This window comes from Mesocricetus auratus, unplaced genomic scaffold (genome assembly GCF_017639785.1).
Source record: "Mesocricetus auratus isolate SY011 unplaced genomic scaffold, BCM_Maur_2.0 Super-Scaffold_100008, whole genome shotgun sequence".
NCBI lineage: Eukaryota > Metazoa > Chordata > Mammalia > Rodentia > Cricetidae > Mesocricetus > Mesocricetus auratus.
Genome location: NW_024429192.1, coordinates 7,415,272 through 7,428,532, shown reverse-complemented (window position 1 = coordinate 7,428,532; position 13,261 = coordinate 7,415,272). Strand labels below are relative to the sequence as shown.

The following is a 13,261-nucleotide window of genomic DNA, read 5'->3' as shown; positions in this document are numbered from 1 at the left end:
TGGAGACCTGGATTCTAGTCAGGATCAGGAAAGACGTAGCGACAGCTACCAGAAGGGCACGGCAGCCTGTGGAATCACCACAGCGAGCACATGAAATGATGCTCAACATCCACGATCACAAGGGACATGCAAATCAAGCTACAACGGGGCATCATTCCACACCCACTCAGACGGTCATCATCAAATGGGGGGGGGGGGTGAAGGATGCACAGCCCTTGTGGTGAAGCTCCAGAAACAGCATCAAGAAATTCAATACGGAATTTACAGGAATACACTGCAATCCAGCAACCCTAACTCTGGGTGAGACAGCAGGAACTTTCTGAGAGACGGGCACACCACTCTCAGACGTCAACAGTTGGAAGGATGGCCCGAGACGTGGCTGGGTGGTTAGGGTTCATGGCTGCTCTTGCAGAGGACCTGAATTTGGTTCTTAGCACCCACACAGAACAGACAGCAATGGCCTATAAAGCTAGCTCCAGGGAAGCCAGCGTCCGCGTTTGGCTTCTGAAAGCATCTACATTCCTGTGCATACTCTCCCACACACATAATAAACAAGTACATCTTTTTGGTTTGGTTTGGTTTGGTTTCCAAGAGGCAGGGTTTCTCTGTGTAGTCCTGACTGTCCTGGAGCTTGCTTTGTAGACTAGTCTGGCCTTGAACTCACAGAGATCCACCTGCCTTTCCCTACTGAGAGCTGGGATTTGAAAGTGTGCGCCACCACATCTGGCTAATAAATCTTTTTTCTTTTTCTTTTTTAATGATGGAAGCGACCGTGTGTCCGTGTAAAGATGACCAGAAAAGGACAGTGGCAGATCTGCACAATGGAATGTTACTCAACCTCAACATGGAAGGCAATTCTGGCACACACTAGAACACAGAAGAAACCTGAAGACACTGATGCCAAGTAAGAGGAGCCAGGAGCAAATGCCAAATATTCTAGAACTCTAGCTCTGTGAGACGGTGTACGGAGGCACACCCTTAGACAGAGAAAGGTGGTCCCCAGGGGCTGCCTGGAGGGGAGAGAAACGGAGAGCTAACGCTGCATGGCTGTCAGGTTTCCATTTGGGAAGGAGAGAAGGAGAGAAAGGTCTAGTAATGGGTGGTGATGACTACTTTGTAGATGTACTTAGTGGCAGGGAACCAGACAGGAAAAGTGGTTAAAATGATACCCTGTATCTCAGACACGGTTAACCACAATAAAAATTCTTAAATAGAGCAATGGGTATTAAAAAGATGTGGTGGCTAGCACTTAGCTAACCAGTACACGTACGTACACACACACACACACACACACACACACAGAGGCAAGGAAAATAATGGGGTTATAGGTGAGGTTTTTATTTTGTTTCTTTTGGTTTTTTGTTTTGTTTTGTTTTTTGCTTCTCGTTTTTTTATGTTTTTGTTTTTGTTTTGCTTCCTTTTGAGTCCTAAATTTACATTCACAGGAGCTGGCAACATAGCTCAGTGGTAGAGCTGGTCTAGATGTTCAAGGCCCTGCATTTGATCACCAGTACCATAAACAGGGGAAAAGTACTTGGCTTAAATTTCCATTCATGAGCCAGGCAACAGAAGCGCACACCTCTAATCCCAGCACTTGGGAGGCAGAGACAGGAGGATCACTATGAGTTCAATGCAGGTGTGGTCTACTAAGTGAGGTTCAGGACAGCTAGGACTACACAGAGAACCCCTGTCTTTAAAAAAAAATCCATTCATGAAATTTCTGTTTTAAGCACATGTGCTATCGGGTACCCAAAATAAAAAGTGTGCCAGCCCAAAGGCAGGCCAGCCTCAGGGATTCCTGGGACTCGTGTAGGCAAGACCTTTCCTACGTCTGTAATATGAATTATCACAGAGTAAAAACCCAATGCCCACTCCATGTTTATGAAAGCCATTCCTTCAGGCAGCTGAAGCAACTGGGGCCGCCAAAGACACTTGACAGTGATCTTCTAGAAATGTATATTGCTTATAGGCATAACGAAGCATTCATTATGTAACGGAAGCGATGACCACAGGCCTTGAACTCAGAAGCTGAATTCAAGACCGGCTTTGCTCTCCAGTTGCCAACACTGGGTCAATTAAAAACTCAGCTCCTCTAAATGGCAAAGAAACACCTGCCTCATAAGGTAGCCATAAATCCTGAAGCAGACCTGGGCCTTAAATGTGTCGGAGGGCTTAGGCGCTGTGGACATGAAAGAGCACGGCCTGCCCCAGAGCAGGGACACACTAAACAGCACCAAATGCTGCCTGGTGAGGGTCCTGGAACACAAGCACAGATCCCCTACCACCCCCCCACGCCCAGCACACCCTCACGCCAGCTGCCTTCTACGTGCCCAGCCTGAGACCTCCCTAAGTGAGAGGGATGCCACCTCTCCATCTGTGGGTTTAGAGGTAACACCCACAGGCTCACACGTGCTAGACAAGCTGTTTACTGACCCATACCCTAGATGTCTTTCTTCCTCGTGTTTTAATAGATGGGGACCCGTGTAGTCCAGGCTGATCCAGAACCCACGTAACCAAGAACAACCTCAAACGCCAGCCCCTCTTGCCGACATCTCCCCAATACTGGCATTACGGGTGTATGCTAGAATTGAATTTATGAGTGCCAAGCCAGCCACAACCCCAGTGCAAAGTTTACTCCTAACTACCTCGACTCTGCCACCCCCTTTGAAACGAAAGCTTCATGATAAAATTCTTTAAATTGTGAGGTGTGTCTTTGTCTGTCTGTGTACACACACACACACACACACACACACACACACACACACACACGAGTGTAGGTGCCCTACAGGAGTCACAGACGGTTGTCACCTGCCTGGTGTGGGTCCTGGGAAACAAACAGATCCCCTACAAGAGCAGCAAGCGCTCTCATAGACCAAGCCATCTCTCCAGCCCCGCTTAGTCCCCAAAGTTCTTCCTACTTTATGATCAGGTAGCTGGAAATTGTGGAAGGGCTGGCAAAATGCCAACTAGTAAGTATCACTGAGATTCAAAATAAGGTTCCTCTCATTTTTCCTAACGATCATTCTAAAGATCCTGAAAAATCTAAAACCCTGAGTCACTCACTCAACCTCCCTGGGCTCTGGCTTTCACAACACAAATGAGAAAGTGAAACAGACCTGTACCACTGGGACCCCTTAAAGAGTCCCAGTCGGCCGGGCGGTGGTGGCGCACGCCTTTAATCCCAGCACTCGGGAGGCAGAGGCAGGCGGATCTCAGTGAGTTCGAGGCCAGGCTGGACCGATAGCCTCCGAAACAATACAGAGAAACCATGTCTCGTAAAAACCAAAAAAAAAAAAAAAGAGTCCCGGTCGGCAAGGGTTCTAATCGAGAAATTACTCAAGGTGCCCCCACCACGAAATCATTAAACACGCCTGTGTGCTACGGAGGAGCCCTTGCCTAAATGGAGGCGGGACACAAGACTCATCATCAGTATGAGTGAGTGGTTCACGGGTTCTCTAAGAAGATGCTCCCGCACAGATGTGCAGCAATGCCCCGCCCGAAAGACTTTCTCCCCCAAAGGAAAACAGCTGGGGGGCAATGAAATCACAGGCAATCATTCACAGGCAACACAGTGATGGCCAGAGGGCTTCTTTTAATTTCACCAATTTAAATAACGATCAGAGTGTCTCTTTCCTGGTAACGCGGCCCTGCATCACAACCACAAATTCTATCATTTATCTTTGGTCTGGGTTTGAGGGTTTGGGTTTAGTTTTTGAGACACAGTTTCACATAGTCAAAGCTGGCCTTGAACTCAAAGTATAAAGAGAATGACTTTGAATTTCTGGTTCTTCTGCACACACCTCCTGAGTGCTGGGATTATCAGCCTTTGCCATCCACAGCTAAACCTGCCATTGAAATTTAGAAGAGCCACACTTTAGTATCCAGTTATAAAATAAGTGTCGGCACAATCTTTACAATCATGTAAAGCCTTAGGTAACATTGTCTCTGTTCTCAACACAGGTGCTACGTACTCTGTGCCGTCCCACGCCGTGCTGTTGAGGAACGGGGTTGACTGGTTGGTTGGAAGTCGGAGGTAAGGTTTTTGGTTGGTTGGGTTGGGGTTTTAAGTTTTTTCCCATTAAGTCTATCTATTTGTATGTTTGTATGTACGTGAGTGTGTATGTGTGTGTGTATAGGTATACACAGACCCAGAACTTGTGTAAAGTCAGAGAACAACTTGCAGAAGTTGGTTCTCTCTTTCCACTATATAGATCTCTATACTCAAACCCAAGCTGCTAGGCTTGACAGCAAGTGCCTTTACTTACTGAAATAGGATTTCACTCTGCAGCCCATACTGGCTTTAAACTCATGACCATCCTCCTGCATCAGCCTCCCTTGTGCCGGGATTACATACACGAGTCCCTATGCCCAGCTCCGACAGCATGGTTTAACTCCTTTGCAAAACCAGATTCTTACCTGCAAAGACATAAGTCAAACCTAATATGCAAGCTATATTTATCTTTCCCTTTACAAACGGCATCAAAGAGCAGAGTTGTAGCAATAAGACATAAAGAAGGCACAGCTTGAACCTTCACTGGGTGCAGTTTTCTCTAAAAATAACCTAACGGAGTGGAAGTTAACTGGTTCCGTGCTGTCACCAGGAAGCCCCAAGCAGTGTGATCTCAGAGACACTGGGAGAGCGCGTGCTCTTCCGGAAACAGCAGCAACGGCAACCAAGAGTAAGGCATCAGCACTGCACCACCCAGGGGAGACTTAGAGATACTCGGACCTGGACAACGAGGAACACGCGTTATCATCCCAGAGCAACAGCACAGGACACTACAACCCGGACACAATGCTAGGAGCTTGGAGGCCCCGGCTGATGTACACTGTTGTGTGATCCTGCACCAGAGTCTTCCTGGGCTCCTCAATAGAGTGGAGATAATCACATTCTCAGTCCGGCCTCCAAGCATCATACTTCCCATGACATGGATGGATGGATGGATGGATGGATGGATGGATGGATGGATGGATGGATGGACGGACGGACAGACGGATGGACGGACGAAAGTAGGTTGAATTCAGGACCACTGGTGAACCCCAGAAGCAGGACCCAGCGTCTGTTTCCTTTCTCGACAGTGACAAGTCTTTGTAGCAGACAGGGCTTTGATTCTGAGAGCTTTGGAGGAGGCAAACGCACCATCAGGACCAATCGGAGTCTGAGAGTGAGTGAGAGCTCTGCAACAAGTGGGTAGTCACTTTCTCGTGAACCAGCGCTGACCACCAGCATCACACGAGAGTCACTGACTCCTCCCCATATCTCAGTGACACGGGCTGAGCACCCACTCTGAAGAGCTGACATTGGAATCTCCCCCCAGCAGTTAAGAGCACTTACTGCTCACAAGTTCCTGTAACTCCAGCTCCAGGAGGTCTGACACCCTCTTCTGGCCTCCATGGGCAACCACACGCACATGCGCACGCCCCCACATAGACACACCTGCATACACTTAATTAAAATAAAAAAATCCTGCCAGGCGTTGGTGGCACACGCCTTTTAATCCCAGCACTCAGGAAGCAGAGGCAGGCGGATCTCTGTGAGTTCGAGACCAGCCTGGTCTACAGGGCAAGTTCCAGGACAGCCTCCAAAGCCACAGAGAAACCCTGTCTCAAAAAACCAAAAAAAAAATTAATTAAATTTAAAAATCTTAAAAAAATACGTTAGGGAGAAGAGGAATAAGTATTTTTTACAAGATAGATAGATAGACAGACAGACAGACAACCCTTACGTTTTATGAGCATGGATTGCAGAACATTTCAGATTTCTCATTTTGAGAGATTAGGAAAGCTGAACTGGAAACATCTAAGCAAATATCCCAAACACTAATGTGCTGAATAGTTTTATATCTAAGCAAATATCCCAAACACTAATGTGCTGAATAGTTTTATATCTAAGCAAATATCCCAAACACTAATGTGCTGAATAGTTTTATATCTAAGCAAATATCCCAAACACTAATGTGCTGAATAGTTTTACATCTAAGCAAATATCCCAAACACTAATGTGCTGAATAGTTTTATGTCAACCTGACACAAGCTGCTACCATCTGGAAGGAGGGTGACTCAGTTGAGAAAATGCCTCCGTGAGATCAGGATTCAGGGCATTTTCTTAATTAGTGATTGGTAGGGAGGATCCAGACACTGTGGGTAGTACCGCATGTGGGCAGGCTGAGCAAAGCCATCGTGACCAAGCCAGTAAGCAGCACCCTCCATGGCCTCTGCATCAGCTCCTGCATCCAGGTTCCTGCCCTGTTTTGAGTTCCTGTCCTGACTTCCTCAGTGATGAACAGTGATGTAAAGTGTAAGCCAAATGAACCCTTTCCTCCCCAACTTACGATTGATCGTGGTTTTTCAGAGCAGTAACAACCCTAATTAGTTACCTTAGGAGGAACTAAGACACCTGTCAAACTCCAAAGCCTGGCTTCTGGCAGAAGCAATCTCAACTTCAGCTAATCAACTGTTGAAATAATAAGCACTTATTGGTTAGCTACTCTGATGGAAATGAAGGTAAGACACTTGCTGCTACAGACTTAGCAGGCGTCTTTGCCAGCTCCCTTGGTGCCTTGGTGAATGACATAGTTCAGAGAGGGCTTCTCAAGGTTTAACCATTTACTTCTTGGGCAATGTATTTCCAGAGGGAAAGGATAGGGATACGGCAATCCAGTCAAGAGCACCAGTCCCCTCATCACAAAATCCAAAGATAGAAGGAAGATCATAGTGGTTGCTAAGTCAAACCCAATAATGAACTCTCCTACCCTCTCCCAATCTCCATCTTCCTGGTCTACTGAACTTCTCCAAAGAGCTGCAGGCCTATCCAGGCCTACGGAGAGGAGATGAAGAGGCGGCAGGCACACACTCCAGCATCTACCTCAGGACATCTGCTTTCTCTGATTTTCCTTCAGGGGAATTCAAGACCTTGTGGGTCAGGGCTACTGCCCAGTTCAGGCCCCGGAGGAATAAGAAAGGACACAAATCAGGCCACGTTTCTTTTTCCTCAAATGTTGAGCCAAAGTCACCACAAGGTGGCTGCACTAGTGTCACCTTTCCTCTAACTCCTGGGGACATTGCCAACTCCCGCCCCTTCCCACTCAGGGCAACATCGGCTCACGCAGACGGGATTCCACTCGGCCCTGTTCTGTGTGGGGATGTATTGTGTTCACCAGCTCTTTCCCTCATCCCTTGCTTGTTATAGAACCAGGCTGAGTTTGATTACAATGTGAGCCACAGAGTAAGACCCTGTGTCAGAGAGAGAAAGAGACAGACAGACAGACAGACAGAGACAGAGAGACAGACAGAGACATTCAGAGAGAGAGACAGACAGACAGACAGAGACATTCAGAGAGAGAGACAGACAGACAGACAGTGAGAGAGACAGACAGACAGAGATAGAGACAGACAGACAGAGATAGAGACAGACAGACAGACAGACAGAGAGAGAGAGAGAGAGAGAGAGAGAGAGAGAGAGAGAGAGAGAGAGAGAGAGAGGAGGGCAAAACCCATTTACTACAGACTACTCTCACAACATCTTCTCAAGGGGCAACCACGTCTGGTAACCATCTCCCAGGGACTCAGCAATAAAAGGCTTTACTGCGAGCTACACGCAGCCTCTTTACAGACCAAGAAACTGAGGCTGAGAAATCAGGGAACTCAGTCAACATTGCCAGCGGCTCTGACCCCCAAACGCCCCTTCTTCACTTGAGGCTGCTTTGTCTCCCATCATGGGAGTGTAGATTTTCAAACTAGCAAATGGAAACACTGGGTCTCAGGCACACTGTGTTTCTAAAGCAAGCAGCTTAGAAGAGGCCACAAACACCTACGGAGCCGCGAGCCGCGGGGCAACCCAACAACCAACCACAGGAGCCGCGTGGTGGCCAGACACCTGGACAACCGGCCCCTTCCAGTACGTGGTGAGCAGCCAGCTGTCTCCACCAGCTGTTCAGCCCCACGGCCATGCAGCCGTCCCCAGATCTAACCCCCAGGCCCTCGGGCCCCGCCTGGAAATGCCTGCTTTTCTGCTCACCTGGCAGGCAGAGCCTCACTACCCAGGTTACTGTGGGGTGGGCGGGCTCTGCTACTGAGTCAAGAATCCAGGAGTTAAAGTGATAAACAATCCCGAGTCATTCCCAAGAACAGGAATCAGGGCTTCTCAGCTCTGGCTCCACTCTGACTTAACCCCGCAGGGCAGCAACCCTGGCCAGTTTCTCTCCAGACGGTGGATTGTACTTTTCCGGGCAGCCTATCATTCCCCAGAGCCCAGCCTCGCCTACCTCCTGCTCTTGAAGTTCTCCCAGCACCCTCTGTGTCTGGGCTCTGTGTGCCCAGAGCCTTAAGACACCTCCAACTTCACTGCCGCCTACAGATTTCACTAGCAGGCTGATTGCTGCTACTCATCGGTGTGGAAGAGCTTAAGCAGAACCAGGCCTCCACGCGGCCAGATGGCCAGGGAGGGCTTCACCCTGCTCCTCTGTCCTGTCCCGTCCTCCCCATCAACTCCCTCCCCAGCAGAAAGGAGTTTGCACGGCTTCCCTCCTACACATCTAAGCCAAGGCAGGACCACGCTGGAAGCCAACCCTGGAGGCGGCATAGGCACTGCGGGTGAGGGTGTGTGGGAGGGTTCAAACCCCTGGATCCTACAGGAGGGGCAGAGATGGACCAATAAAAAATGAAAGGACGCACAATGAGTGAAAGAAAAGGCATAGGACATAGCAGCTGAATGATTGTCAAGGCTTCTCCAAGTAACCTGTATCTCAAAAGGGAAAAGGGGAAAGGGGGAGAAAATGAGAAAATGGAAGGGAGGGAGGGAGGGAGGGAGGGAGGGAGGGAGGGAGGGAGGGAGGGAGGGAGGGAGGGGACAAAATGGAGAAGAGGAGAAGGGGCAGGGATGCAGATAAATGGCCTACTGCTTTATCAACTGAATATATTAAAAATGCTACTGAATACCCGCACCCTCTCTGCTCCACAGTCTAGGAGTTTGTGACACGGAGATCTCTGGGGAGGCGGCTCAGTGGGCCACGCAAGCACAGCCCCTAAGCACGCGTCCCTAGATGAGCTGCCGTGAAGAAGCCGTGCCTGGTGCCTGTCATAGCACAGCAGAGGTGGAGACACTAGCGGGGTCCCTGGGGCAGCCGCCCTAGACAACTCAGACTCAAAACCATGAGACTCAGGGAGCCCCCTAACTCGACATTTGGCCTCCACATGCACACATACATATGTGCCCCCACAGACATACATGTCAATATGTGTACACACACATTCACACGCTCGCGCGCTCGCGCACACACGCACACACAATCTCTGTCATTACAAGGATTTGAACCTCTATGGGGGAAACAAACTAGCAGTCAAAGGGAAGAAAACAAACGGGAAGCCAACAGCAAGCAATGTACAATACAATACGATCCACTTCCACGAAGCCTTTTAAAGGGGTGCCGACAAATGGAGATCATACACACCACACTCCAGAAGTCACCCCAGCACCGATGAGGAACTACACACACCCCCTGCTGTGTTGGGGAACTGAGCCACTGCCTTTCAGCCCTTGATTAATTCTCCCCAACTATTTTTGGGTTTTTCAACGACAATGGCATCTTTATCCTTAAGTATTTAAAGGGGGTCAGGTAATTAAGTGTGTGGCGCTGTTATCACTTACGGTAGTAGCCCACAAGATCATGCCCTACGTCTTCTAAATTTGCCTGAATTAATTTTGCTTCGGAACAAAAATTTCTACTTCCAAGCAGCTGGCTATGAAGAAGACGCACTCACTAGAAGCTGCTTACTCCTCTAATTAGTCTCCCCACACCCAGGCATCAAACAAACTTGGCAGGTCGGGAGAGAGTCGGAATTAAAGGGCTTCCTAAAATAAGAAAACACAGCTGCCTGTGTCCGACAGTCCTAGGTCACTGTGAACAGCTCACTAATGAGCCAGCTGGGATGGCTCACGCCTGTGATCCTGAAGGAGGAGGACCCTGAGTTCAAGACCAGCTTGGGCTACCTAGTAGAATACTGTCTTAATAAAGGAAAGAGAAAGACACACAGAAAAACAGACAGAAAATTCACTTTGGAGTTCCAGCCCATGGCCAGTGTCTCCGCTCTGTTGGGCCTGTGGCCAGACAGCATTCCACACATGTTAAGAGCCCATGGAAGAGAAAAACTGTTCACCTCATGGCCAAGAAGACAAAAGGACAATGAAAGTGAAGAGGACAGATGTGTATTGATCACATATTGATCCTCTGCAAGGACACACCCCATCTCCAATGCCTCTTAAAGGTCCCAGGCCATCTCAATAGGCTCCTCTTGAGACCACACCTTTAAGACACGCCTCTGAGGACATTTCTTATCCAAACCATAGAAAAACACCCTTCCAGGCTCTACCGAGAAGGCTTTCTCTAGGCCAAGGCTGTTCAATGAACACAATCTTAAGTTGTCTAGTAGCCACATTTAAAAATAAGAAAAACTTGCCGGGCGTTGGTTACGCACACCTCTAACTCCAGCACTCAGGAGGCAGAGGCAGGCATATCTCTGTGAGTTCTATAGTCTACAGAATGAGTTCCAGGACAGGCTCCAAAGCTACACAGAGAAACGCTGCCTTGGAAAACTAAATAAATAAGTAAATATTGAGTGGAATTGAGTAATCTCTTTTATTTACCCCAGTGAATGATTAGTATAATCACACCAACGTATGAGCAATACTAAAAGTCAACAATAACGGGTCCTACCGTTTTCCTTTCCTTCTAGCCGTCCTACTTTAGTTGCCATTGCTGAGATAGAGCACTGACCAACAGCAACTGGGGGAAGAGCTTAGCTTACACATTACAGTCTGTCATCAAGGGAGGCCACAGTAGGAAGTGACAACAAACCCATCAGACTCAACACTGACAGCCAACTCCACTCTCAGATGCCGGCTGGAAGAATACTGTTTTACTACCCCACCCCTCCTCACCCACGAGCCCTTAAGTCTGCGGCTTTTAACTGAGGGAGCAACTGTACTGACTGGAATCTAAACTCCCTGGATTAGCGATATGAGTCATGCCTCTTCCCAACACAAATCTGACAAGAGTCCACAGCAGGCACTTGCGAAACTTAATTTATTCCTACCTGGTCAAAATCGCAGCCCATTTTACATCTGGAGCCCTCCTAGAGTTCTGGAAGGGTAGCTGCCGCTCGAGCTGGAACATCTGGCAGTTTTCCTCAGCGTCCTCGTCACGACCCACTGACACCGCATGGTCTTCCCACCCTGTGTCATCTACATTGGTGATTTTCTGCGTGTTCTGACCCAAACACCCGGCAATCGCGACTTAAGGGAGGAAGGGCTCTCCCTGTCTCATGCTTGGAGGGTTCAGTACAGCCTGGCAGGGAAGACAGTCTAGCAATAGTGGGAGGGGCCCCGTGGGACTCCATCAGGCAGCAGAAGCTTTCTCCTTTTCCTTTAGTCCAGGAGCCTCGGCCCATGAGCCAGGGTGGGTCTTTCCACAGCCAGAGATAAGTTTCCTCGGTAACCCTACATGCCATGCCGTGGACACCGTCATAAATCCAAAGCGCATACAGACGGTATTTGTAGAGCTCATGGGCGAGTCTTCACGGAGCGCGTGGAAACATATCTCCACTAGAAACGCCGCAAAGCTGCCTGCCAGGTGTTCTGAAGCCCTGCACCCTTCCTGTCCTCCTCAGAGTTCAGACACTCTCCAAGACGGTTCGTGCTAGCAGAGTAGGTCCCAAATGACAGGTGTGCTAGCCTTACTCACAAGCAAGAAGGGACTAGAGACCAGTGACTGCTGACTTCCTGGGCACCCACCACACACCACGCCAGATAGGGCATCCTCTGGAACGAGCTCATTTAGTCTCGGAGAAGTCCTTAGGAGTAGCTGCCCATCCCCAGTGCGATAAGGAAACTGGGCCCCTGGGCAAGGTCATAAACGACAGTTTATTCCGAAACCTTCAGCAGATTCCTGAGTCTTTATGTAACACTGAGCTCCACACAGGTTGTTTTCCCAGCGTTAGACACAGTAAGAGACTAGTGTCAGTAATAAAAGAGCAAACGCAGTGTGCTACAATGATAAAAGTTCCATGACTGTACCCTCTACTTCTCTTCAAAGAACCAAGACAAGCATCGCCCTCAGCCAACTGCAGGTAACTGAAAGTGTGCAATGTGGGATCTGGATAATCGGATGCTTGCAGCAGGGAGCCAAACAGCACAAACACACGCCTCAAAGGGTGGAGGTGCACGCCTTTAATCCCAGCACTCGGGAGATAGAGGCAGGCAGATCTCTGTGAGTTCGAGACCAGCCTGGCCTACAGAGCGAGTTCCAGGGCAGGTTCCAAAACAATACAGAGAAACCCTGTCTCAAAAAAAAAAGCACAAACACAGACAGCCTTGATCACAGGTCTGAGTGCCCCCTCTGTTCAAAAACTGCCCCTCGTCATTTCGCATGATTGTGCCTGCACCAGGAAGTGCAGTTTGCAAGCTTTAAGCACACACTGTCAAGTTACCCACCCAGGAGGCCAGCAACTCATCTAAATGCAAGAAACCAAAAGCAAGGAGTCCTCCAGACAGTTGGGGGCCAGCAACGCTTCCAAGGCTTACCCAATACTCCCCAAGCCCAACATAGCCATGTTCTGAAATCTGCCAATCAGGAGCTGAGTGAGGGAGAGGTGAGGAGTAGGGGTAGAAACTAGGGCTGTGCAGCAGGACGCCCTGCTTGGAAGCTCCGGGAATGTCTCACACAGAACGATCCATTAGGCGGGTTTAGCACAGGCCGACGACGCCCTGGGGGGGAGAGGGCAAAGGGTCATAAAGGACTTGCCACACCAGTCCAGGAAAGAGGACAAGCAAAGCGAACTGGTTTCCTACGAGAGTTGGGTGTGGCCAAGCGCTTACACAGGTAATCCTAGCCTGGGGAGGCTGAGACTGGGCAGTCACAAGTTTGAGGCCAGCCCGAGCTACTTAGTGAAACAATGTATAAAAATAACAAAAAAATGAAACATGACTCTCTCACATTCTGGTGGCTTCTGGACTTGAGGACACTTCCACTCCATTTTGGCCTCCAATTTCACGTGTCTTCCTGAATATGTGAGACAGAAACAGAGACAGAGACAGACACAGAGAGAGAGCACACGTGGGTCTTTGGATTTAGAGCAGACCACTGCCCAGCAGTTTAACTAACACAAAATCCCAACGTTTAAACAATGCTATATTGCAGGGAGAAGAAACAGAGCACAGCGTGGGCCCTTGCAGGGGATGCCTTACCCTGTGAAGCCCAGGAGAGAA

The 13,261-nt window shown here is 49.0% G+C and overlaps 1 protein-coding gene across 3 annotated transcripts in view; it reads right to left on the bottom strand.

Annotated features, from left to right (window-relative positions):
* Positions 1-13,261, bottom strand: part of Tiam1 (TIAM Rac1 associated GEF 1) — a 340,091-nt gene that overhangs the window by 310,301 nt on the left and 16,529 nt on the right. The window contains exon 2 of one of the 3 annotated variants that reach the window (XM_040750527.1): positions 12,990-13,055. The exons of the other annotated variants lie outside the window; for them this stretch is intronic. The gene's annotated coding sequence lies outside the window, so the exon portion shown is untranslated. The remainder of the gene's footprint in view (positions 1-12,989; positions 13,056-13,261) is intronic. 3 annotated transcript variants of the gene reach the window in all.